General features: G+C 40.4%; 1 protein-coding gene and 1 pseudogene across 1 annotated transcript in view; one reads left to right on the top strand and one right to left on the bottom strand.

The window, feature by feature from the left end:
- Nucleotides 1-27,792, bottom strand: part of RAP1A (RAP1A, member of RAS oncogene family) — a 97,058-nt gene that overhangs the window by 45,034 nt on the left and 24,232 nt on the right. The gene's annotated exons all lie outside the window — the stretch shown is intronic.
- Nucleotides 10,271-12,198, top strand: LOC105941636 (elongation factor 1-alpha 1-like; annotated as a pseudogene).

The following is a 27,792-nucleotide window of genomic DNA, read 5'->3' as shown; positions in this document are numbered from 1 at the left end:
CCATCTTCAACACAAACAACAAAAGATGCCCATCATGTACACATCCCAGGTCACAGCAAAGAAGAAAAACGAAGGAAAAGACACATCTCTTTTCTCCGATAGGCATGACCTATAGTCTGCACATATAGTTTGGAGTTGCTCCCAAGTAGCCAAATCCTTGTCAGCACAGTCAAACCTATCAGTAAGGTACTGAAATGGAAGACTCTGCCAAGTAATAAAGCATCCAAAAAATGCATCTATTACTTCTTTAAAAGACAGAGAGAGAGAGAGAAAGAAAAAAAAGAGGTATCAGGGAAAAACAGTAATTTTTAAAAAATTTATAGAGTTTATTTAAAGGGCAAGGAGCTCAGAGACATACATGGTCCATGTTCAGGGAGGGGGAGGGCCAGAAGAGGAAACATGGGAGTCAGGGAAATGTCTCTGGCTTCTAATTTATGTTCACAGAGAACCAGCAATTCCTGCTATAATTATTCTAGTTTTCTCCTTTTTTTCTCTTAAATTCTCACCCTTGCCTCTTCATTAATTTAATTAACTTGTTTTTCCAGTAATGTTCCAATTCACTAATTCTCTGGTATAATCTGTTCTTTTTTTTTTTTAAAGATTTATTTATTTTATTACAGCCAGATATACAGAGAGGAGGAGAGACAGAGAGGAAGATCTTCCGTCTGATGATTCACTCCCCAAGTGAGCCGCAACGGGCCAGTGCGCGCTGATCCAAACCCGGGAACCAGGAACCTCCTCCGGGTCTCCCACGCAGGTGCAGGGTCCCAAATCTTTGGGCTGTCCTCAACTGCTTTCCCAGGCCACAAGCAGGGAGCTGGATGGGAAGTGGAGCTGCCGGGATTAGAACCGGCGCCCATATGGGATCCTGGGGCTTTCAAGGCAAGGACTTTAGCCGCTAGGCCACGCCGCCGGGCCCACCTTTACATTTTTAACAAGCTGTATTTCTAGACGTTCCCCCTCCACCCACCCCAGACCTAACTGTAATTTTTTAATCTCATTCTTTTTCATAAGCAGTACAGTAAAATGGTTTAAAGCCTTAATTTAGGATCCTTATTTCCTAGCTAGGATTCTGGCTCTACCACCTACTAATCCTGTCAAATTACTTCTGTATCCTGTATCTGTTTCCTTTTCTTAGGTTTTTTGTTTTTGTTTTTTAAAGATTTAGTTGTTTATTTGAAAGGGGAGAAAGAGAGGGAAAAAAAGAGATAGAAGAGAGAGAGGGAGAGAAAGAAACAAGTATCATCCATCCACTGATTCACTCCCCAAATGGCTGCAATAACCAGGACTGCGTCAGTCTGACTGGAACTTTATTTGGATGTCACACATGCGTGGCAGAGATCCAAACACTTGAATCATCTTCTGCTCTTTTCCCAAAAGTATTAGTAGTGAGTTGGATCAGAAGCGAGGCAGCTGGGACTTGAGATGCTGCAGGCAACAGCTTAACCCAATACATCACCAGCCACCGTGCTTCAGTTTCTTCACTTGTAAAATGGAAATAACGGGCCCGCTGCATGATATAGTAGGATAAACTTCCACTTGTAACATCAGCAACCAATATGGGTATGGGTTCACGTCCTGACTGATCCCTTCTACTCAGCTCCCTGCTAATGGCCTGGGACACAGTGGAGGATGGCTCAAATCCTTGGGCCCCTACACTCATGTGGGAGACCAGAAGAAGGCTCCTGCCTCTTGGCTTCGGATTGGCTCAGCTCCAGCCACCATGGCCTTTTGGGAAGTCAACCAGTGGATGAAACGTCTGTCTCTGCTTTCTGTAACTGCCTTTCAAATAAAAAATAAAATGGGCATTTTTAAAAAAATGAAAATTATAAATCCTTCACAGGATCACTGAGAATTAACTGAATTCATATAAGGTTCATAGAAAGCAATACATAATGTTGGCTCTCATAATCCTTTATATATATATAAACACACATGTATGTACACACATGTACATATATAAGTTATTTCTATTTATCTTAGAGAGTTGGGGGCAGGAGTAGGATCTTTCATGCACTGGGTCACATAACCAAAGGTGGGCCATGCTGATGCCAGGAGTTTCATCCAGTTCTCCCACGTGGATGGTAGAAGGCACCATCAACAGCTCTTTCCAGGCCATCAGCAGTTGGATCAGAAGTGAAACAAACAGGACAGGAATTCGTAACTAGACTGGAAGTTGGTTTTGTGCAGAGTGGCTTTACTGGCTACAACACAGAATGCAAACCTCCATTCTTATATTTTCATCCCCTTTTTACTAACATACGCTCATTTTAAATTCCTTATCTGATCACTGTAATATATTAAGCCAAGGGGTTCTCTCTTTCTTACCTAGTTCCTTACCAAAAAATTAAGATAAATGTTGAAGAATTCTATTCCTTAGGTATAGAAACCAATAAATAAATGAGGTATGGTTGAGTGTTGACAACAGAATCATACAAATGATATCAAATGACAATTTTGGTTATTAACACAAACACTCAACTTAAGATTCATCATTCTGATAGTTTTCTTGAATATAACTAAAAAGTATACATTTTGGTCAAATAACTCAAGTTCCCTACCAGGAACTTTCATAACATGAACAAACTGTTGACAATCTCAAAAATACTTACACTGTCTAGGAGATTCAAAAAAAAAATCTTTAACAGATTATATAATTTCCTTTACATTTTATCTCAAAATATTTAAAATACATTTATTTTACTGATGATTTCAGTTTAAATGTCAATGATCATGGTTATATGTAACATAATTTATCATCAGGCCAGTAATTTTCTCTTTGGAGTAATGCATATTTAAAAAATACAAAGAAAAAAAAAAATACAAAGAAACAAAAACTCTTCTCAAGGCTTAAGTTAAGCCAGATGCCAGCTCTAGCCCTAGCTGCTGCCCTTCCGATCCGGCTCCCTGCCAATGTGACTGAGAAGCAGCGCAAGATGGTCCAGTGCTTGGGTACCTAGCACCCACAGGGATACTTCGAAAGGGATTCCAGTATCCTGGCTTTAGCAGGCCACTGCTGCCTCTCTAAGCCTTTCAAACAAAATAAATCTTATCAAAATACTTCTTTCATGATAAAATAGTAAGCTTTCTAAATTGTTACTAAAGTAAAACAATCGTCATAGTAAAATGAAAGAGAGAAAGAGAGAAGTAACGGTTTTTTATCATGCAGTAAGGCTGGCTATAACATTTCCTCCAGTGCTAATTACTGAGAACGCCTCTAATTAACAGAAGAGAGAGTAGAACAGTGTGTATCCAAAAATAGAAAAAAATAGCCTGTCCTCTGCTTTTGGGGATGACATGTGCCCTGGGATCCTTGAGCTGTCAAAAAACAATGAACAAGGTATCTTGTTTTAGCAACATAGTAAGTCACGAAAAAGTGCATCATGAATGAAAAGCAGTGGAAAAGGGAATGCTCCTCACATTACTATCTACTTGGTAAAATGAATAATTTTCGGTAATTACTGTCATCATAAGCAAACCAGACATTTGCTAACTATGAAGAAAAATCTTAAGTGACTAATACTAGCCAAAACATTTCTTTCTTTAAAAGATATAAAATGACTAGATTTATTAAATTATCAATTCTGAAACTTCGAAGTATTTCCACAGAGATATTTTTCTCTAACTTTACCTTGCAGGACTGCAATACAACCTCTACACCATTAACCCATTGTAAAGATGAAAACCTGCAACAAGTTTTTTAAAAGATGTATTTATTCATGTGAAAACCAGAGCAATAGGTACAGAAGGAAAGAGCACTTCCACCTACTGGTTCACTCTCAAATGTCTGCAGCAGCCAGGTCTGGATCATGCCAAAAAGGCACTAGTACCCCAGTACCAGCTGTTTGGAAGCTACTGACAAGAGTATTGTGCTATAGCTATTGTCAAGGAAAAGACCAAAATTCAAAATTCAAAGTATGGTTTCTACTCAATGTATATTACTTGTATACTCATTAAAAAAAAAAAATCACTAAGTTGACCCATTGTTAAGCCCGAGAACAGTTGCACAATGGAAAATCATTCAGTCATTAAAAGAAGAGAAGTATGAGAAACACCATACTTTGGATGAACCCTGAGGACATGCTGAGTGAAATAAGCCACAAAAGGACAAATAATGCATGATTCTACTTATGTGAGATATATACAGTAGTCAAACCCATACAAACAGAAGGTAGAAAGATGGCTTGCCAAAGGGTTGGTGACAGGAAGGGATGGATTACTGGCTAACGGGGACAGAGATCCAGTGAGGCAAGGTAAAGTTTCTCTGAAATTGCAGGTTGGTGATGTTTGTACATACTTAAATGATTGAATCATACTTTAAAATAATTATAATAGATAAATTCTGGGTTGTATGCATTTTATGGCAATAATTTAAAAATACAATGCAGTTTACCATATTAAACAAATATAGGCAGAGGAATTATCAAAGGAAGGTGAAGAGAAACAATGAGGTAGAACGAAGACCATATGTATGCTTTCTCAGAATATGGTCAGAAGATAATACGTCAAAGAATAGGAAGAGAGCAACTATCAAATGCTACTGACCAGCTAGAGGACTGAGGCCTCCCACTGGAGGTCACTGGAGACTTGATAAACTAATTTCAGCTGAATAACTCAGAGACAAAAGCCTAATTAGGCTCAGGAACAACTGGGAGGTGAGAAACGGCAGGGTTATAGAAAAATGTTGTGGAGGAGTGTGCTAAAAGAAGAAAAGGAGAAATGAGGTGGTCACCACTACAAAGGAAAGGGGAATTTCAGTTTCAAATGCAGTCTTATTTATTTGTACAGCCAGAAGGAACTCACTATATAAAACACTGAAGAGCTACTCAAGGAACACTTGTCTAGAATAGACTATTCTTTACTAAATTTACTGTGTAACACAACAGTATTTTGAATCTTGGTTTTCTCCTCTTGGAATGTTACCTTATTATCTTTTTCCAAGGTCACTGAAATTCTTCATAAGTTAATATATTTCAACAAATGTATAATAATGTAACCATTTTTGATAGGTGTATCAAAATGTTGTTCATTATAGATTGTGCTCTAAAATATATTGGTTCATAATTTCCTAATTATTGCTGTTTTCTGTTGGGTTACATTCTCAGATGAAATACTAACTACTAAATAAAAGGTTATGAATACTTTTACGGTTCCTCACGCAGATCAATAGTCTTATCAACTTACATTCCTCTCAGAAACATGTGGGTTACATTTCACCATATCTCTAATAGCACAAGCCTTCAAATTAAATGTTTTCTTTAATCACATCAACAGACTTTCCATCTTCCATTAGGTTTCTAAGATTAACTGATGAAGTTGAAATGGTTTTGTTTGCTTTCTTTTTGTGGCGGAGATCTATTTTTTGGTAAAGCAAATGATGGACCCTTTTCCAAAGATTTATTTATTTATTTTTATTGGGCAGTCAGAATTACAGAGAGAAGGAGAGACGGAGAAAAGGATCTTCCATTCACTGGTTCATTCCCAAGCAGCTACAATGGCCAGAACAGAGCCAACGTGAAACCAGGAGTCAAGAGCTTCTTCCAGGTCTCCCACGCAGGTGCAAGGGCCCAAGACTTTGGGGGATCCTCTACTACTTTCTCAGGTCACAAGCAGGGAGCTGGATGGGAAGCGGAACATTCAAGACACAAACTGGCACCCATATGGGATCCTGGTGAATGCAAGGTGAGGACTTTAGTCATTAGCTACCATACAGGGCGCCAAGTGACTGACTTTACAAATGGAAACTGTTTTAAGGAAGCCAGCCTCTTCTGCTATTAATATCTGTCTGGCCTATGGTATGGTCTTATATCAAAATTCAGAAGGTTAAGAAATCTTCATTTGGGGGTATGTACAGCAACCTAATCCTCTGCCCTGTGGTGCTTGCATTCCATGTGGATGCTGGTTCATACCCCAACTGCTCCACTTCTGATCCAGTTCTCCGCCTGTGGCTTAGGAAAGCAGCAACAATGGCTGAAGTTCGTGGGACACTACAATCATGTGAGAGACTGGAAGAAGCTCCAGGCTCCAACCTTAGGACTGGCTCATCTCTGGTCATTGTGCTATTTGGGGAGTGAGCTATCAGATGGAAGACTTTCTCCATAAAATCTACCTTTCAAATAGTTACTTCATGTATTTTTAAAAAATTAAGTTTAATGATGAAGCATACCTGCACAGTAAAGGCTGATAAAGGCAACTACATTAACTTGTATTCAGAACATCTATATTCATGTGCTGGCCTCTGACACTTACAGTTAGAAGACTTGGGTGTAGGGAAAGACAAAATGAAAATCTTATTTGCCACATCTCTTTCGTCAAATACCAGTACTTTGGGTTATTTTTGTTCCTACAATTTGTAATGGCATAATCACTTCCTTTATCTACTGAAATCCTCTATGCTCTTTGAAGTACCTCTCAAGGTACAAACTTCAAAGTCATATCCATTCATTCATGCCTACAGACCTCTTTCCTTGACCACCTCTCTCATTTCTTCTTCTTTTTTTAAAATATCCTAATCTGTGGTTACATCTTATTTGGTTGTGATACAACTCATATACTATAAGACCTACCATTTTGCGGCATACAATTTAGCAATCTGAAAAATTATATTCAAAGTTGTATAACTACTATCCAATTCCAGAACATTTATCACTCTAAGAAACAACCCTGTATTCATTACCAGTTGCTCTCTATTTTTTTCTTCCCATAGCTTCTAGCAACCATTAATCTTTCTTTCTACAGATATGCCTTTTGTGGTTACTTCAGAATATCTGGAATCATGTAATAAGTGGCCACTTCTGTTCAGCTTCTGTAACTCAATTTTTAAGATTTTTTTTAAGATAGTATTTACTTGAAAGGCAGGCTCACTGGTTCACTCCTCAAATAGCTGTTAATAGTCAGGGATGGGCCAGGCAAAGGCAAGAGCAAGGAGTTTCATCTTGATCCGCCACAGGGCAAGCAGAAGACTAAGTAATTGGGCCATATTCTGTTTTCCTAAGCACATTAGTAGGCAACTTGATCAGACACAGAGCAGCCATGATTTATTCAAACCAGAAGTCAGTATTTTCTATAAAGAACCATATATTTCATGAATCACTTATGGTTTATGCTGTACATTATTCTTTGCTGTTTGTTTCTTCTTAAAACAACAGCAATTTAAAAAACAAAATCCTTTCTTAGTTTGAGTCATGCAAAATAGATCTCAATTCTGTTTGGCGACCTCTCACATTTCATCATTTGCTTTACTTCCCCTGTCAACTCATAGTTTACTGAAAGTGAGGTAAGGACTATTTTGTATTCTCTTAAGAGATTTGCATATGGCCAGTGACACAACAGCAGGGACTCTAAAACACTTAAACTCTTACACACACACACACACACACCCCTTCTATTTGAAAAGGGGAAGGAAATGGAGGAGAGAAAAGAGGTAGCTAAGACAAAGAAAGAAACAGATTGTTTTACCTGCTGTTTCACTACCCTGATGCCTGCCAACAGCTGGGGCTGGACCATGCTGAAGCCATGGTGGCTGGTATAAAGCCTTGGGCTGACCATCTACTGCCCTGGGGTACATAAACATATCAGCAGGAAGCTAGGTTAAAAACAGGGGTGGAACTTGATCCCAAGGTACTCTGATATGAAATACGAATATTCCAAATGGTGACTTAAGCTGCTGTATCACAACACTCACCCCAAATTGAACTTATTGCGAAGAATATCCTCAATTTAAAAAAAATGTTTTTCACCCAGTGTAATGCAGTCTAGAGTTCTGTGAATGATTACTAAAAATAATCATTTTTCTATTAAAATTGAGCAGTCTAAGAAAATTGTAAGAATCAGAGAAGATATCTTTCATAATGCTCTCTGAATCAAAACTACATTTAGAGTTAATTAATTTACAAATTTAACTTTCTGGCATCAGACATATTTTGAAAATATATTCCTGAATCAAATATTTCTAAACACCAATGCCACAAGATTAAAATGACAGCAGCAGGGGTTAGGCAAACCAGTGTAGAGGCTACTTGGGATGCCAGCAATGCATATCAAAGAGTCCAGGAATCCCTGCTTGGCTCACAATTCCTGCTAATATGCAACCAGGGAGGCAAGAAGTAGGTGACTCAAGTAGTTGTATTTCTGGCACCTAAGAGGGAGCCTTGATCAAAAACTAAGTTCTTGACTCCTAATTTCAGACTGGTTCAACCCAAGTTGGCCCTTTAAAAAAACTTTTAAAGTATTTTTGTTATTTTCCATGATACAGTTTTATAGGTATAGAGATTCTTTCCCTTTTCTTCCCCTCCCATTATCTGGCCCAACCCCAGCTGCTCTGTCTCTCCCTTTCAAACATATTTTCAAAAAAGTCTGAAAAGATTAAAAATTTACTAATACAATGTGGCAAACTGCTTAATCTTACAAAAGTGAAGAGGCTTTTTATGGCAGCATAATTACCCTGTGGGTGGGCATATGGCACAGTGGGTAAATGGCCACTTGGATACTATCCTTCCACTGTGGAGTGCCTGGGGTTAGAATCCTGCATTCATTTATGCTTTCAGAGGCTGGTACTGTAGTGGGGAAGGTAAAGCCATCACCTGCAATGCCAGCATCCTATCTGGGTACCAGTTCATGTCTGGCTACTCCATTTCCAGTCCATCTTTCTGCTAACAACTTGGGAAAAGCTGTGAAAGACAACCCATGTGTTTGGGTCTCTGCCACAAACAAGGGAGATCCAGATGGAATTTCAGGCTCCCGGTTTTGGCCTGAACCAGGGCTGGCCTTTGCACCCTTCTGGGATGTGAACCAACTGATGGAAGACTCTTCTGACTCTCCCTCTATTTCTGTAACTGTTTCAAATAAACAAATACATCTTTTTAAAGCCATTTAAGATTCCAGCCATGTGCTAATGTACCTTGGGATGCTAGCAAACCATAGCTCTAGCTGAGTTGATCCCATCCATGTGGGAAATCCAGACTGAGTTCAAGGCTTAGCTTCAGCCTAGTCCAGCCCCAGCTACTGTGCGCAGTTAAGAGACTGAAGAAGCATATGCAAGATCTCTGCTTTTTCACCCTTAAAATAAATTTTTTAAATTAAAAATAACTACTATATATAACATACTGTAATGTGGATGCATATTTGTCCAAACCTATAGACTATAAAATACCAAGAGTGAACCCTAATGCAAACTACTGAGAGATAGATGTTCCTCAATTGTTACAAAGTTATCACTCTGATCCAGAACTGCTGATAGTAGGGGAGGCTGTACATTGTGATGGTAGGAAGCATAGAGGAAATTTCCATCCTTTTTCTTCAATTTTTCTGTGACCCTAAAACAGTACTAAAGAATGTATATATTTTGGCCCGGCGGCGTGGCCTAGCAGCTAAAGTCCTCGCCTTGAAAGCCCCGGGATCCCATATGGGTGCCGGTTCTAATCCCAGCAGCTCCACTTCCCATCCAGCTCTCTGCTTGTGGCCTGGGAAAGCAGTTGAGGACGGCCCAAAGCTTTGGGACCCTGTACCCGTGTGGGAGACCTGGAAGAGGTTCCTGGTTCCCGGGTTTGGATCAGCGCGCACCGGCCCGTTGCGGCTCACTTGGGGAGTGAAATATCGGATGGAAGATCTTCCTCTCTGTCTCTCCTCCTCTCCGTATATCCGGCTTTCCAATAATAATAATAAATCTTTAAAAAAAAAAAAGAATGTATATATTTTTTCTTAACTCGTACACAATTTTGGCAAACGTGAAAAAGCCAGCAATTTCATCAACATTCTGGCAAGTACAGGGGCTCTTTTTATTTATTTATTTATTTATTTCATTTATTTTTATTGGAAAGGCGGATATACAGAGAGAAGGAGAGACAGAGACGAAGATCTTCCATCCAACAGTTCAGTCCCCAAGCAGCTGCAACAGCTGGAGCTGAGCCAATTTGAAGCCAGGAGCTAGGAGCTTCTTCTGGGTCTCCCATGCAGGTGCAGGGTCCTAAGGCTTTGGGCCGTCCTCACCCACTTTCCCAGACCACACGTAGAGAGCCGGATGGGAAGCGGGGCTGCCAGGATTAGAACTGGAGCATTCAAAGTGAAGACTTTAGATGCTAGGCTACTGTGCCTGGCCCCAGAGGTTCTTTAAAATATGGAAATTTGAATTTATGGAATTAAAAGTAATTTTCATGCAAAAATGTTCTGAAATTCATTCATACAGGACCTTTACAAAGTTAATGAATTTCTTGCAATGGAACTGTCACTAGAACACAGGTGTCATGAAAAGCACCACTAAGTCAAAGCCACAATGGGCAATGAAAAGGCTCCTCTCAGCACTGCTGTCATGGGACACACAAATCCAGTGCACCACCACTGGTCATCTGATCTATATATGTGGTGGCACTGATGCAAGAACCACTGACAAATTTGAGAAAGAGGCTATTGGGATGGGAAGTAACCCTTTCCAGTACACCTGGGTCTTAAAGAGTATTACCATCCACATCTCCCTGTGGAAATTCAAGACCAGCAAGCATTATGTGACAATCATTGAAGTCACAGGACATAGAGACTTTATCAAAAACACACTTACAGGCCTGTCTTAGATTGGCTGTGCTGTCCTGATGGTTGCTGCTATTTTGGGGAATTTGACTCTGCTATCTCTAAGAATGCAGAGTGGTGGGCCCAGCTTGGTGGCCTAGCAGCTAAAGTCCTCGCCTTGAATGCCCCGGGATCCCATATGGGCGCCAGTTCTGGTCCCGGAGACCCGGAAGAGGTTCCTGGTTCCCAGCTTCGGCCGTTTGCGGCTTGCTTGGGGAGTGAACCATCGGATGGAGGATCTTCTTCTCTGTCTCTCCTCCTCTCTGTATATCTGACTTTGTAATAAAAATAAATAAATCTTGGATCTTCCTCTGTCTCTCCTCCTCTCTGTATATCTGACTTTGTAATAAAAATAAATAAATCCTTTATTACAAACTCAGATATACGGAGAGGAGGAGAGACAGAGAGGAAGATCTTCCGTCCGATGGTTCACTCCCCAAGTGAGCCGCAACGGCCGGTGCTGTGCCTATCTGAAGCCGGGAACCTGGAACTTCTTTCCAGGTCTCCCACGCGGGTGCAGGGTCCCAAAGCTTTGGGTCATCCTCAACTGCTTTCCCAGGCCACAAGCAGAGAGCTGGATGGTAAGTGGAGCTGCTCGGATTAGAACTGGCACCCATATGGGATCCCGGGGCGTTAAAGGCGAGGACTTTAGCCACTAGACCACGCCACCAGGCCCCTGAAAATGAATAAACCTTAAAAAAAAAAAAAGAATACAGAGTGGTAAGCATGCTCTTCTGGCTTACTGCTGGGGTTAACAAAATGGATTCCATTGAGTCACTCTACAGCCAAAAGAGATACCGAGAAATCACTAAGGAAGTTAGCACTCACATCAAGAAAATTGGCTACAACCCTGACATAGTAGTATTTGAGCCAATTTCTGGTTGGAACAGTGACAACATACTGGAGCCAAGTGCTAATATGCCTTGGTTCAAGGAATGGAAAGTCATCCAGCAAAGATGACAATGCCAGCAGAACCACACTGCTAGACTGCACCCTTCCACTAATTAGAACAAATGACAAACCTTTGCATTTGTCCCTACAGGATGTCTACAAAATTGGCAGTACTGATACTGTCCTTGTGGGCTGAATGAAGATTGGTGTTCTCAACCTGCCATAGTGGCAACCTTTGCCCCAGTCAATACTAGAATTAAGTAAAGTCTATTGAAACACACCACGAAGCTCTGAATGAAGCTCTCCCTGGGGACAACACAGACTTCCATGTCAAGAATGTGTGTGTCAAGGATGTTCATTTTGGCAACGCTGCTGGCAATGGAAAAAAAAAAAGCCCACCAATTGAAGCTGCTGGCTCCACTGCTCAGGTGATCATTCTAAACTATCTAGGTTAAATCAGTCCTGGATTCACCCTCGTACTGGGTGGTCACACAGCTTACACTGCTTGCAAGTTTGCTGAGCTAAACGAAAAGATCGATCGTTGTTCTGGAAGGAAGCTGGAGAGATGACCCTAAAATTTTTAAATCCAGTGGTGCTGCCATTACTGACATAGTTCCTAGCAAGCCCACATACACTGAGAGTTTCACTCTGGGTCATCTTACTGTTTGAGATATGAGACAGTCAGGTGTCATAAAAGCAGCGAACAATAAGGCTGCTGGAGTTAGTAAGGTTAGCTCAGAAAGCTGAATGAACAATATCCCTGATACCTGCTGCCCCAAGTGGTAATCAGTAGTGGAAGAACAGTCTCAGAACTATTTTTTCTCAATTGACCATTTAAGCTTAATAGTAAAACACTGGTTAACAACAATGTACTGTAAAACCTTCAGAAGGAAAGGAGAGTATTTTGTAGACCATTGTGATTTTTTTTCTCCCATGAGAGGCAGTTTTAAGTCATTAGTTGTTTTATACTTTTTTTTAAAGATTTATTTTTTTTAAAGATTTATTTATTTTTATTACAAAGTCAGATATACAGAGAGGAGGAGAGACAGAGAGGAAGATCTTCCGTCCGATGATTTATTTCCCAAGTGAGCTGCAACGGCCGGTGCGCGCCAATCCAAAGCCAGGAACCTGGAACCTCTTCCGGGTCTCCGACGCAGGGTCCCAATGCATTGGGCCATCCTCGACTGCTTTCCCAGGCCACAAGCAGGGAGCTGGATGGGAAGTGGAGCTGCTGGGACCAGAACTGGCGCCCATATGGGATCCCAGGGCGTTCAAGGTGAGGACTTTAGCCGCTAGGCCATGCCACCAGGCCCGATTTATTTATTTATTTTTTTATTTTTATTGGAAAGTCAGATATACAGAGAGGAGGAGAGACAATGAGAAAGATCTTCCGTCCGATGATTCACTGCCCAAGTGAGCCGCAACGGCCGATGCTGCGCCAATTCGAAGCCAGGAGCCAGGAACTTCTTCTGGGTCTACCACATGGGTGCAGAGTTCCAAGGCTTTGGGCTGTCCTCGACTGCTTTCCCAGGCCACAAGCAGAGAACTGGATGGGAAGCGGGGCTGCCAGGATTAGAACCGGTGCCCATATAGGATCCCGGTGCGTTCAAGGCGAGGACTTTAGCAGCTAGGCCACGCTGCCGGGCCCAAGTCATTAGTTTTTAAGATCACTACTTTAACAAAGGAAACAACTTGACTAAAAGTCTGTCACAGAATTTTTAGATTCTCCCTATCTCTGTGACTCTATAACTCCACCTTTCAAATAAATGAATCCTTTTTTTAAAGAGAAAACAATGCACAGATTTCAAAAATTTTTATACCAAAATAAATTATTTTTTCATTTTCCATGAACTTTTCATTAAGTGTCCTTGTATAACTGGGTCATGTAAAAGGAAATGACTCTAAACAGAAGCTCTGTGGAATGAAAAACAACCTAAGACACACTACATATAACTAGGTTTTTAAAAGGATTTATTTGAAAGACAACTTTTGAGAGAGGAAACACAGAGAAGGAAAGTTCTTCCATTCATTGGTTCATTCCTAAATGGCTACAAATGGCTGTACTGAGCCAAACTGAAGCCTGGAGCCTCTTCCAGGTCCCCAGTGGGGGTACAGGGACCTAAGGACTTGGGCCATCCTTGCTGCTTTCCCAGGTGATAAACAGGGAGCTGAATCCTTTGATGCTTTCTTCTTCAGGCCTAACTTTTCCCTTATTTTCCTCCTAAACCCACACACTAGGAGTAAGCATCAGTGGAATTTAGCAATGAGGAGCACAGACTCTAGAACCTAAGTGTCTGGGTTTGAAGCTCAGCTCTGGGAAACAATATTAACCCCTTTAAACCTCAGTTTCAACACAGGTATAACAATGCTTATCTTCTAGTACTACTTGAAAAAAATGAGTCAGTATCTACAAAGTATACTTGTCCATATGCCCAGCACAGAGTAGAGCCTCTGTGTTAGTTAATGACATCACCATCTTGGTCTTTGCTAACATTCATCTACTCAGTGTATTGCTGTGTTTCACTTGCAAATCAGCCAATACAATATTAACTCTGAACACATCCTAAGTATTTCTCTTTATTGCTAGGGGAAAAAATCATTATATAATTGGTATCACTACTATAAACTCCTGTTGTAAAATCTTACCTGGGCCCTCAGTACTGTGCATAAAAATTTTTTTTATCAATCTTTGATTCATTTATTGCCTAATTCTCCTCCCTCTTGATAAATATACCAAGCCTTGTCATTACATTTTTTCCCTCAAGTCTCATTCAAAGAATGAATCTGAGCCTCCTCATACTTAAGATCAATCCTTCCACCTGCCTTCTACTATTACCCTCTGTAATTTCTGAAAGCCAGAAACCTACAAGCCATACTTAGACTGCTCCCTGTATATAAATGATAGCCAAGCCAGTTCTTTGGATTTCATCTCCTAGATATTTCTTTAAATTGTGTATGTTGAGCCCAGCTTGGTGGCCTAGCGGCTAAAGTCCCTGCCTTGAACATGCCCCGGGATCCCATATGGGCACCGGTTCTGATCCCAGCAGCTCCACTTCCCATCCAGCTCCCTGCTTGTGGCCTGGGAAAGCAGTCAAGGACAGCCCAAAGATTTGGGGCCCTGCAACCATGTGGGAGACCTGGACGAAGTTCCTTGCTCCTGGCTTAGGATTGGCGCAGCACTGGCCATTGCAGCTCACTTGGGAAGTAAATCATCGGGTGGAAGATCTTCCTCTCTGTCTCTCCTCCTCTCTGTATATCTGACTTTCCAATAAAAAAAATAAATAAATCTTTAAAAATATAATAAATTGTGTATGCTTTCCATTCCTATTTTCACTGAGTCAATTTCTCCAAGAGAAATCAAGGCAATTAAGGAGAATTAGAAGTCGAGGAAGACATGGTATGTGACAGAGGGAGCTAGAAACAGAGACAGACATAGGAATCTTCCATCTACAAATTCACTCCACAAATGCCTGCAACACTTGGGGCTGGGCCATGGCAGAGCCAGGAGTGAGGAAGTACTGGAGCTATCACGTGGCACCTACCAGGATGTACATTAGCAGAAAGCAAGAATCAGAAGTGCAGTCATTCACATCCAGACACTATTATATGGAATGTGGGTTTAACAATTTTGCCAAACGTATGTTTCTCGTGTGTGTTAAAGTTTTATTTATTTGTTTGGAAGACAGAGCAATAGAAAGAGCAACGGTGGGGACAGAGAAAAAAGGGAGAGAAAAAAAGTTCTTTCGCTCACTGGTTCACATTCCAAATGCCTGCAACAGCTGCGACTAGACCAGGTCAAAGAGAGAGGAATTAGGAACTCCACCCTGACCTCCTGTTCAGGAACCCAAGTGTGTGGGCCACCATCTGCTGTCTCCCAGGCACACTGACAGGAAGCTGGGTAAGAAGCAGAGACCCATCTCAAGTCTAGGCACTTCAATATGGGATGTAGGTATGCCAACTGGGGATTTACCCTACTGTGTCACAACGCCCACTTCCTGTCCCTGGTAACTAATTATTCTTCAGATTCCAGTCTTACATCCTTCAAATTCATCCTCTAACATTAAGCCAAATGATTTACTTAAACTTAGTAATCTCGACTATTGTGCATCCCTTGTCTAAAAAATTCCATATTCTCCCTATGAATTTGTAACCTTTTAGGGTAAGAAACTAGCTTCACCAAACATATATTTTAGAAAGCACAAAAACCTCTTGAAACACTATGCAAAACAAAACAAAACAAACTTTCATTTTTTAAGTACAGGTGTGATTTTTCTATAGAAAGCAGCTGGCCCCCCCAAATTTAAACGATCAAAAGAGTCTATGACTTCTAGAGGATAAGGCCCAAGGTCACTGACAAGGCTTGTAAATGATCTGGGCTTGATCTATGTTTGCTCTCCTTCTATGTGGAATGACAGCTGGTACTTTTGTATCTCTAGCCTCTCTTCTTTCTTTCTTTCAGTAACAAAATCCTAACTCTGTTGCAAAACAATTCTCAGCTCTCTGAATGTTTTTTTGGTGGAAATGTCAAGGAAGGTGTCCCACCTTCCAACATGCAAGGGAGATGTGTGACCCAAACTCAAGTTAGGACAATCAGGCTCAGTTCCCCAGGAAGCTGTAACCTCAACAGAATGAAGTAAAGCTGTACAATGTAAAGCAATTCATTATGCCTATGGGCATGCATTAAAGCCACTGCTCCTTACTTGGATCCTGACCCTCCAGCAAATGCTGTGGTTCTTCTCAGGGTTTCCTGAGACTAGCTGTTCTTTTCTTAAATTCTGCTACTTAATTTTCTGTTTAAATCAACCATGCCAGTCATTTATTCAATCTTTCATGGGACAATATTTATCAAATTCTGTTATGGTGAATTCTATGTCTCAACCTGCCTATGTTTTAGATCCCAGTAAATTTTGTGCACAAGTGTGTGTGTGCGCACACAAACACATTCTACCTAACTGTTGCTGTGAAATTATGAAAATGTGGCTAACACTTACAATCCGTTGGTTTTAAGTAAAGAAGATCATTGTCTATAACGTGAGTAGGCCTCACCCAGTCAGCTGAAAGGCCATAAAAATAAAACTGAGGTATCCATGAAAAAGAAATTTGTCATTGTATGCTCCAGCTGGTGAATTTACAGCCTCCAGGCCCGCCCTATAGATTTTGGATTTGGCAGGTCCCACAATTATGCAATTAAGTCCTTTCAAGCAAATCTATTTTCTTTTAAGATTTATTTACTTTGCATTGGAAAGGCAGAATTACAGAGGAGAGACAGAAAGATCTTCCATCCACTGGTTCACTCCCCAAGTGGCTGCAATGGCCAGAACAGAGCCAATCCGAAGCCAGGAGTCAGGAGCCCTTCCGGGTCTCCCACGCAGGTACAGGGTCCGAAGGCTTTGGACCATCCTCTACTGTTTTCCCAAGCCACAAGTAGGGAGCTGGATGGAAAGTGGAATAGCCAGGATATGAACCAGCGCCCGGTAGTTGCAAGCAAGGATTTAACCACCGAGCCATTGCACTAGGCCTGAAATAAATTTATTTCTATAATACTTGTGTGTGTGACAAGCACCAGTGAACAAGACAACAAAGTGGTACTCTGTTGCTTACAACCAAAGAACCCTAACTATAGAACCTGAAATATATACAAGGAATCTTCAAGAAGTTCAGAAAGCCAGATATTTTTGGCCCAGCAATTAAGGCACCTGTTTTCCAGACTACCAGAGTTTATTAAGATGTATAGTTCCCTGTTACAGGTTCCTGCAAACTCAGGAAGGGAGATGCAGTAATGGCTCAAGTCATTGGATTTCTGCCAACACAGGAAATACGGATTGTGTCGAAAGCTGGAAAGTAAACCAACAAATGAAAGTTCTCTCTTGCACTCTCATTTTGACCCTTAAATAAATACCTAAGTTCCTGGGAAACCCATTTTTTAAAAATTTCATGTTTCCATAAACCTTTTAGAGTACCCTCGTATGTCACTGTTTAGCAGGTCCAGAGTTTCATATTTACGTGCTAATAAAACAGCTCCAAATTTCAAAGCTGTGAGTAGAATTTTAAAATTCTGAATTTAACATCAAAAAGTTATTTTTTTAAAGGTATCTGAAACAGTTGTCAGACTGTGCAATTTCCCTGACTCCACTTCAGGGGTCAGCATACTGCGATGATCTGGAAAATCAAGTTTTCTGTGTGGCCTATGACAAAAGAATGGCTTTTCAGAATGTTACTGCTTTATGACGTGAAAACTACACGACATTCACTTTCAATATCCATAAACAGCTCATACGTTGTTTTTTTAAGATTTATTTAAGCTCATACATTTGTTTAGTTTATGGCTTCTCTTACCTGACAGCAACAGGTAAGTACAGTCAGCCTTTGTTTTCTGCCCTCTTATCCAGAACCCCTCCTCCAGATACCACAATTCACAGACGCTCAAGTCCCTTTCATCAAACGGTATAGTCATCACACTTAACCTACATAAACCCTCCCACATAGTTTTTAAATCTTCTAATTTACTTCTAATACACAATATAACATAAATGTCAAGCAAATAGTTGTTCTTCCACACTGTTTATGGAATGAAGGGAAAAAGCATGTACATATTCATTACAGATGCCATTTTTTTCTAATAGTTCCAAATTGTGGTTATTCAGTCTATAGACATGGAGTGCCAACTGTGTGCCTTAAAAATCTAAATAGTAATTCAGCCCTTACAGAAAAATTTTCCCAAACTCTGCTCTAATTCATCAGAGGAATCTCTAATTTAATGTTAGGGAGAACTGGCAAGAAAAAGTTAAGAAATGTTTTTAAAAAAGAATACAATACGGGGGAATCCCAGAGCCTATGAATCTGTGTCACATAATGCAACGTAATTAATAATAAAAAAAAATACAACAAAAGGAACAGTTGTAACTCACTTACTGTACATTTGCCATGTACAAAGTAATATTGTGAATACTTTGTATGCATGAATATTTTTAACTCTCACACTGCTATGAAGTAGGGATGATATTTCTGGGGTATACCTAAGACAAAGAGGCTAAAACTAACTTGTCTAGCTCAACAGTCATAAACTACAGAACCAAGATTACCACTGAGGCAGTTCAGCTCTAGCATGCATGTGTGTGGTTACACCACCATACTACCGTATCGGCCATCTTCTTTTCCACCTCATCTGCAGTGCACAAATGATTTGCTTTCCTTAAAGTACAGTCACATGCCACTTAACAGAGATATGTTCAGAGAAAGGCAATTCTGTAGAGTGCAAACATCACAGAATATACTTACACAAATCTAGATGGTGTAGCCCACCTACACACACACTCATTGCTCCTAGGGCCACAATCAACAAAACAACAGAGAATAATGTAACCAAGAGAGATGGTAAAGACAAAGGTTGATGTTAATGTAATAGATCAGACCATTCCTCAGTAAATATGTTCTTACAAGTAGGAGCAGTAAAGCTCCAAAGAAATGAAAAAGTATAGTACTGCAAATATATAAACTAGCAGTCACTGTCATTATCAAGTATTACATACTATATTATAAATTACATACTTACATGTAGTATACTTTTTTTTTTTTAAAGATTTATTCATTTTATTACAGCCAGATATACACAGAGGAGGAGAGACAGAGAGGAAGATCTTCCGTCCGATGATTCACTCCCCAAGTGAGCCGCAACGGGCCGATGCGCGCCGGTCAGAAGCTGGGAACCTGGAACCTCTTCCGGGTCTCCCACGCGGGTGCAGTGTCCCAAGGCATTGGGCCGTCCTCAACTGCCTTCCCAGGCCACAAGCAGGGAGCTGGACGGGAAGTGGAGCCGCCGGGATTAGAACCGGCGCCCACATGGGATCCCGGGGCTTTCAAGGCGAGGACTTTAGCCGCTAGGCCACGCCGCCGGGCCCACATGTAGTATACTTTTATACAGCTAGTAATATGGTAGGTATGCTTAAAACAGAATCCCCAGTGACAAATGAGTAACACACTGGGCTACCCATTAGAAAGGGTACAGTATCATTAAATTAGGGAAGTTTTTCAGGTCAATTATCACCTTACAGAACTACTTTTTAATGTAGTCTTATCAAAACATTATATAGTACAGTAGATGTTGTGGCATATCAGGTAAAGTGGTCCCTGCCAAAAGGTCTCACATATGGGCACTGGTTCAGGTCCCTGCTGATCCTCTTCTGCTGCTCAGGAAAACAATTGTTTGGGCCCCTAAACTCACACAGGAGATCCCAAAGAAGCTCCTGGCTCCTGGCTTCAGTCTGACCCAGTCCTGGTTGTTGTGGCCATTAGGAAAATGAATCAGCAGAAGAAAGATCTCTCCTCTCACTCTCGCTCCCTATCTCCCAACCTCTGCAACTGTGCCTATCAAATAAATTAAACCTTTAAACAAAGAAAAAACCTACTATGCAGTGTGTAACCAAATGCAAGCCCTGTAGTTTAACCATCACCAGCCTAAATCACAAAGCCTCTGGCAGTGTAATTCTCAGAAAGATTAAGAAAGCCTATAGAAGTTTCATTGAGGGCCCGGCACAGAGGCCTAATAGCTAAAGTCCTCGCCTTGAATGTGCCGGGATCCCATATGGGTGCTGATTCTAATCCAGGCAGCTCCACTTCCCATCCAGCTTCCTGCTTGTGGCCTGGGAAAGCAGTTGAGGATGGCCCAAAGCCTTGGAACCCTGCACCCGTGTGGGAGACCTGGACGAAGTTCCTGGATCCAGATTGGCACAGCACCGGCTGTTGTGCTCACTTGGGGCGTGAATCATCTTCCTCTCTGTCTCTCCTCTCTGTTTATCTGACTTTGTAATAAAAAGAAATAAATCTTCAAAAAAAAAAGTTTCATGGAAAATGAAACTAAAAGGTAATTTTGGTGTAAAAATTTTGAAATACATGTGTTTTTTTTCCGTAATATAAACTTACCATGAATTTCAAAAAGACCTAGTGTACGTATGCGTTTCAATTTTTTTTTTTTGGCACCAAAATAAATTTTGGAGGCCAGCACTACAGTACAACAGGGCTCCAGCTGCTCCATTTCCAACGCAGTTCTTTGCTAATATTCCTGAGTGCCTGGCACAGCCCTAGTTGCTGCAGCCATCTGAGAGTGAACCAGCACGTGAAAGATCTATTACTTTCAAAAATGAAAAAATCATAAAAAGTAAAAATAAACTCTTTCAAGTGCCATCATATATACACACACACGGACATATGTAGATACACATTAAAGGCAGGAAAACCAGGGAAGATGGTCCCTTGGATTCAACCACTGCACTTCACACTTGAACTCATAAGCTCAGATAGGTTTCCTTATGCATGCTAATATAAAACTGGTTCTATAAAATGCCTTATCTTTACATGATCAATTAAAACAATCTTTTTTGTTTATGTTTTGCATTTTTGTTTTTTCCTGGTTTCTTTTTCCTTTTTGTATCTTTTCAAATTTTTGTTCTTGATTTTTACTTTTTCCTTCTTTTTAATAATCTAGCTACATCAAGCAAGCAACAAATGTTAGACCACTAACAATATCCTGAAGGCAGAGTCAGAATGAGGCTATTTCTCAACGCTCTCCAGTGAAACCTAATGTCCAACCTAATCAGGATGGAAACCCACTACATTAAATGCTGCTCTTTCAAGAAGAATGGCGATTACTAGGAAGGAGTAAGTCGAGGCATCTGGGGAGCGATGGGGGAGCCTGACCAAGGCTATCTGTGAAGAACGGCACTGTTACCTACCAGCATGCTAGAAGAGAACACTTCCAGTCCACAGCTGAAGATTTTAAAAAGGGTGTGAAAACAAAACTAGGTATTCTTACTTATGTATGTGTATGAGTTTTTACAAGAATTTCTGTAACTATACATAACTGCTAGCCTTACTGTGTTCTTGATATGCACATTTCTACATCTGAATTTATTCCTTTTATAATGTATTATTCAATAAATGCTTTTAAAAATATTACCGAAAATATGTCCACGGCCTGGTGCAGTAGCCTAGTAAAGTCCTTGATTGCATACGCCAGGATCCCATATGAGTGGTGGTTCATGACCCGCTGCTCTACTTCCCTTCCCTCCTGCCTGTGGCCTGCGAAAGCAGTCAGGGACAGTTCAAAGCCTTTGTACCCTGCACCCACGTGGGAGACCTGGAGGATGCTTCTGGCTCCTGGCCTCAGATTGGCTCAGTCTCAGTCATTGTGGCTGCTTAGGAAGTGGACCAGCAGATGGAAGAACTTTCTCTCCATCTCCCCTTCTCTCTGTAAATCTGCCTTTTCAATAAAAATAAATAAATCTTTAAAAAAAAATATGTCCAAAGGTTACTTAATAATACTCAGAATAGGAAAGTAATTTTAAAAGGGCTAGCAAAAACTATTTTATAATTTCCTGAAAGGCAGCATAGTGTTTAATCAGAACACAAGACAAAAATAAAATCTTCCAATACAAAAATAAACACTATGGACATTTATACCATTCACTGGATGGCTTTACTAATTAAAGTTTCACGATATGCAGTAAGTGGGAAAATACTTTAAATGACTAAAGTGGAAAATATCTAAAGTCATAGAACATAAACATCTACTACAATTTTGCAATCATTTACAATAATCACATGTAACAGTTAAAATCAAATATCCCTCACACATGAAGTATTTCTTTAAATGACAATACAGTTTTTATATTGTCTTTTTGTTTTTTTAAAGATTTATTTGTTTTTTTATTGGAAAGGCGGATATACATAGAGGAGGACAGAGAGGAACATCTTCCGTCCGATGATTCACTCCCCAAGTGACCACAACGGGCCGGTGTGCGCCGATCCGAAGTCGGGAGCCAGGAACCTCCTCCGGGTCTCCCACGTGGGTGCAGGGTCCCAATCCATTGGGCCGTCCTCGACTGCTTTCCCAGGCCACAAGCAGGGAGCTGGATGGGAAGTGGAGCTGCCGGGATTAGAACCGGTGCCCATATGGGATCCCGGGGCGTTCAGGGTGAGGACTTTAGCTGGGCCCTTTACATTGTCTTTACAAAACAAAGTAGGCATGCAACAAGGTGGAGGAATCCACCATGGTGGGAGGGTTTGGGGAGGGGTGGGGAGAACCCAAGTACCTATGAAACTGTGTAACATAATACAATGTAATTAATGAATTAAAAATAATAATAAAAAAAATAAATAATAAAAAAAAAAAGAAAACAAAGTAGGCAATGGCAGTGGACAGGGACATATCGAAACAGTCACCAGGGTCTGGCCCAAAGTCCAAAGTCCTAAAAGTTAATGCTCAAAACACAACTTGTCATCTGTGGCTGTGGATTCTGAAACAAAGAGCTCAGTTTCACACATTCTCACACCACAACGAACTTACATATTGCACCTAAGAACAAACCTTCTGACCTGGTAAAATAAACTCAGCTGAGATACCAATGTTTATAAACAAGAAAACAAACACACACAACCACATGAGAAGACAGGTTTTGCACTTTTTTAAAAAAACCATGGCCTGAAGCAAGATGAACCTCTCTCCATAGGAGCCTAACCTACTAACCATGACAATCTCTAAGAAAGCCCAGTCTTAGAAAAGTACTGTCTGAATTGCCTCAGTAGAGAACACTATTGTTATGTCTACGAGGCTTAGTATTCTAAAAATTGTTAACACAGTACTTTCCTCAGGGATTTTTCATTACAAAAATAACCTAACAATTCCTGAACATTAACAGCACTTGAAAATCCTACTTTTTCGTGTCCCTTAAAAAAGTTATCTCATAAATAGCATCAGAGTTACTATTAGTATCAGAATTAATCAATGGTTACATTTAAAGAAATCATCTCAGAAAAAAATTAGTGTTTTCTTAAAAACTAAAAAACAAAATGTTTTGAAAACCAAGGAATGGGCCCGGTGGCGTGGCCTAGCAGCTAAAGTCCTTGCCTTGAATGCGCCGGGATCCCATATGGATCCCATATGGATGCCGGTTCAGGTCCTGGAGGCAGCTCCACTTCCTATCCAGCTCCCTGCTTGTGGCCTGGGAAAGCAGTAGAGGACAGCCCAAGGATTTGGGACCCTGCACCTGCGTGGGAGACCTGGAAGAGGTCAGCGCAGCACCAGCCGTTGAGCTCACTTGGGGAGTGACTCATCGGATGGAAGATCTTCCTCTCTGTATATCTGACTTTCTAATAAAAAGAAATAAATTTTTTTTAAAAAAAAAGAAAACCAAGGAATAATTCTTTTGTAATGTTTATTAATGTTCCATAAAGAAATGTTAGTAACAAAAACATTCATTAAAGATTGTATAAAAACTAGATAGTAATTGAAGAAAATGGCTAAAGTCCTCGCCTTGACCATGCCAGGATCCCATATGGGCACCGGTTCTAATCCCGGCAGCCCTACTTCCCATCCAGCTCCCTGCTTGTAGCCTGGGAAAGCAGTCAAGGACGGCCCAAAGCTTTGGGACGCTGCACCCACGTGGGAGACCTGGACGAAGTTCCAGGTTCCCAGCTTCGGATTGGCGCAGCACCGGCCCGTTGCGGCTCACTTGGGGTGTGAATCATCGGACGGAAGATCTTCCTCTCTGTCTCTCTTCCTCTCTGTATATCTGACTTTGTAAGAAAAAGAAATAAATCTTAAAAAAAAAAAAAAAACACTAAATAAAATAAAATTTGTTATAGTGCTATACTTCAACCTATGGAGACAAAAAATATTCTAAGTAGGCAATTGTTCATGTATATTTTTCAGATTACAAGTTACAATTTAATTTCCCTGGTTTTTATTATTTTTAGGACAATTATATATGTTATATAATAAAAGTATACATTAAATTATATGGTATATATTTTATATAACAAAATTTTATAAAATAAAATTTGGATATATTTTAAAATGTGTTAGATTTTAAACATCAAAAACATGAACAACTGAATAAAAACACATGAACAAGTATATGAATAACTCTGAAGATAAAACAGAAGTAAAGCAATTCATATTTTTTTCAAGGTTTATTTAAGTCAGAAACCCAATTGTAGTCACAGCATCAGAAAGGGGACTCCAAGCCTGGAAAATCCCAAAGCAACTCTTTCAAAAAGCAGAAATAGCATAGTAAGATGGTAAAAAAGTACACTGTCAGAAATTTTCAAAATATGAGAAGTCCAAAAAAGTTCATGGAAAGTGCACATTATGAAAAGAAGAAACTATTCATGGCTTTCAAAATTTTTAGCAAACTTATTTTTAACTCCATTTTCCACAACCTTTGAGAAGCCACCTCATATCTCCTTTAAAAAGAATACAAATTATGGGACCTGTGTCGTGAGGATTCCACGTACAACGTCAGCATCGCAAAATGGGAACTGGTTCATGTCCCGGGAGCTCCGACTTGATCCTGCTGCCTGCTTATTGACTGGGAAAAGCAGCAGAAGACGGCCCAGGTGCTCGGGCCCCTGTATCCATGTGAAAGCCCCACACATCCTGACTCCCAACTTTGGTATAGCCCAGTCCTCGATGTTCCAGCCATTTCAGTTACAGTTAGAAGATCTCTCTCTGTCTCACACACACATCAATCGAGGCAAGTGAGAGGAATGCAAGCTATACTAGCAGAGAGTAACTTCAAAGTTTTTCAGTCAATGACCCAAAGCCAAAAGGCATACGTGACAGAAATTTTGTGGTTCACGGCATTCCCCGCCCCTCCAAAAAAAAAAACCTCACTGCTTGACAGCTTGTCTGCTAATTGTATTTAAAGGTGTTTAACACAGTGAACAAACTTAGAGGCGTTTTTGGAGTTCTAATTACTGGAAGGAACCAAAAATTCTTGAAAATTTGTATTATTAGAGTTTGCTTAAAATATATATACTTGTTCTAAAAAATAATAAAAATCAGGCCAAACTAAGCTGTAACTTGTAATCTGGAAAATATATATGCACAATTGCCTACTCAGAATATTTTGTATTTTCACAGACTGAAGTACAGCACTATAAAGCTAGGGTAATAAAAATTTGGTTCCAATATCAAAGGCGGCAAATAAAGAAATGAAAAAATTAACACTAAAAAGATTTAGGCATACATGTATTTCCAATTCTTAAACAATCCCAAAAATTCCGCAACAAATGACAATTTACAAAACACAACATTCTAATAGAAGAACTGAAATGACAATACTGTTTGCAAGAATAAAGTAGACTTACTTATGGTGGTACAAAAATATAATCAAAATGCCTTACACAAAAAGCAATTTTTTTTTATTAATTACATTGCACTATGTGACATAGTTTTATAGGTACTGGGATTCCCCCCACCCCTCCCCAAACCCTCTCCCCGTGGTGGATTCTCCACCTTGCTGCATTGCCACCGTTCAAGTTCATTTGAGATTCTTTCATTGCAAGCATATACCAAGCACAGAGACCAGTAACTTATTGTTCAGATAAGTTCAATGTCTTCTTGGGGAGACCATCTCTGGTCTGAAGGTAGAGCCGGCAGAGTATCCTCCCGGTCGATTAAAAGCCCCGACATTACATCAGCAACAAATTATAACGTTACGGAATTAGTGGACATAGTATTGAGTAACAAACATGTTAAAAAAAAATGCAAGTTTTTAATCACATCCTGTGACTTCTTCATTGACATTTCGATTTTAGTTTATATACAACCAGGTTCTATACACCTTAAAATGGCTATAGATTCTTAAATTAAGGCAAACATGTGGTATCTAACCTTTTGAGATTGGCTCATTTCCCTTAGCATTATGGTTTCCAGTTGGGCCCATTTGGCCACAAAGAAATGCATTTTGTTTTTTTTAATAACTAAGTAGTATTTCATGGAGTAGATGAACCATGGCTTTCCTATCCAGTCTTCTGCTGATGGGCATTTCGGTTGCTTCCATGTTTTTGTGATTACTGATTGTGCTGCTATGAACATAGGGGTGCATGTTGGTTTCTCGTGAAGCAGGTGTTTTGGATATAGTCCTAGGAGTGTTATTGCTGGATCATATGGTATGCAGATTTTGAGTTGCTTGAGTGTTCTCCATACTGATTTCCATAGAGGCTGTACCAACCTGCAGCCCACCAGCAGTGGAGTAGGGTTCCCTTTACCCCGCAACCTCGCCAGCAAGTGTTGTTGGTGTTTCTTTTTTATGTGGGCCAATCCTACTGGCGTTAGGTGGCACCTCATTGATGTTTTAATTTGGATTTCCCTTATTGCCAGGGAACTTGAGTATTTTTTCATATGTTTGGGAATTGGGGAGGGGATAAGAGAATATGGAGCTGTATCACAAAATAACAATAATAATAAAATGTAAAAAAAATTAACAAATGCATTTAAAAAAAAAGATTTGATCTTAGTGTATGGCAAGAGATGTGGGTCTTTTTGTTTCTGCAGGCTATCAACCAGTTGTCCCAACAGCATTTATTGAAGAGACCTTCCCATTTGCCAGGATTGTCATCTGTCTTTTGTCAAAGATTATTTAGTTGTATCTGTTTGGGTTCCCTTCTGGTGCTTCTATTCTGCTCCACTGATCCTCCTCTCTTTGTGCCAGTACCAGGCTGTTTTGATAACCACTGCTCTATAATATGTCCAGAAGTCCGGGACTGTGATTCCCCCTGCTAACTTCCTGTTCTTCAGGATGGCTCTAGCTATTCGTGGTTTTTTGTGTTTCCAGATGAACCTTTGCATCATTGTTTCCAGCTCCATGAAGAATGTTTTGGGCAATTTGATTGGGATTGCGTTGAATGTATATATAAAAGCAATATTTTTTAAGATTTATTTATTTATTTATTTAATTTTTAAGATTTATTTATTTTCTTACAAAGTCAGATATACAGAGAGGAGGAGAGACAGACAGGAAGATCTTCCACCCGATGATACACTCCCCAAGTGAGCCGCAACAGCCGGTGCTGTGCCGATCCGATGCCAGGAACCAGGAACCTCTTCCAGGTCTCCCACACGGGTGCAGGGTCCCAAGGCTTTGGGCTGTCCTTGACTGCTTTCCCAGGCCACAAGCAGGAAGCTGGATGGGAAGTAGAGCTGCTGGGATTAGAACCGACGCCCATATGGGATCCCGGGGTGTTCAAGGCAAGGACTTTAGCAGCTAGGCCACCAAGTCGGGCCCAAGATTTATTTATTATTATTGGAAAGTCGGATCTACAGAGAGGAGACAAAGATCTTCCATCCGCTGGTTCACTCCTCAAGTGGTCGCAATAACCAGAGCCAAGCCAATATGAAGCAAGGAGCCAGAAGCTTCTTTCAGGTTTCTCATGCAGGTGTAGGGTCCCAATGCTTTTTCTACTGCTTTCCCAGACCACAAGCAGGGAGTTGGAAGGAAAGTGGAGCAGCCAGGACACAAACTGGTGTCCATATGGGATCCTGGTGCATGCAAGGTGAGAGGA

The sequence above is a fragment of the Ochotona princeps genome, chromosome 2, assembly GCF_030435755.1.
Source record: "Ochotona princeps isolate mOchPri1 chromosome 2, mOchPri1.hap1, whole genome shotgun sequence".
Lineage (NCBI taxonomy): Eukaryota > Metazoa > Chordata > Mammalia > Lagomorpha > Ochotonidae > Ochotona > Ochotona princeps.
The sequence above is the reverse complement of the archived record's forward strand: the minus strand, read 5'-3'. Positions and strand labels throughout refer to the sequence as shown.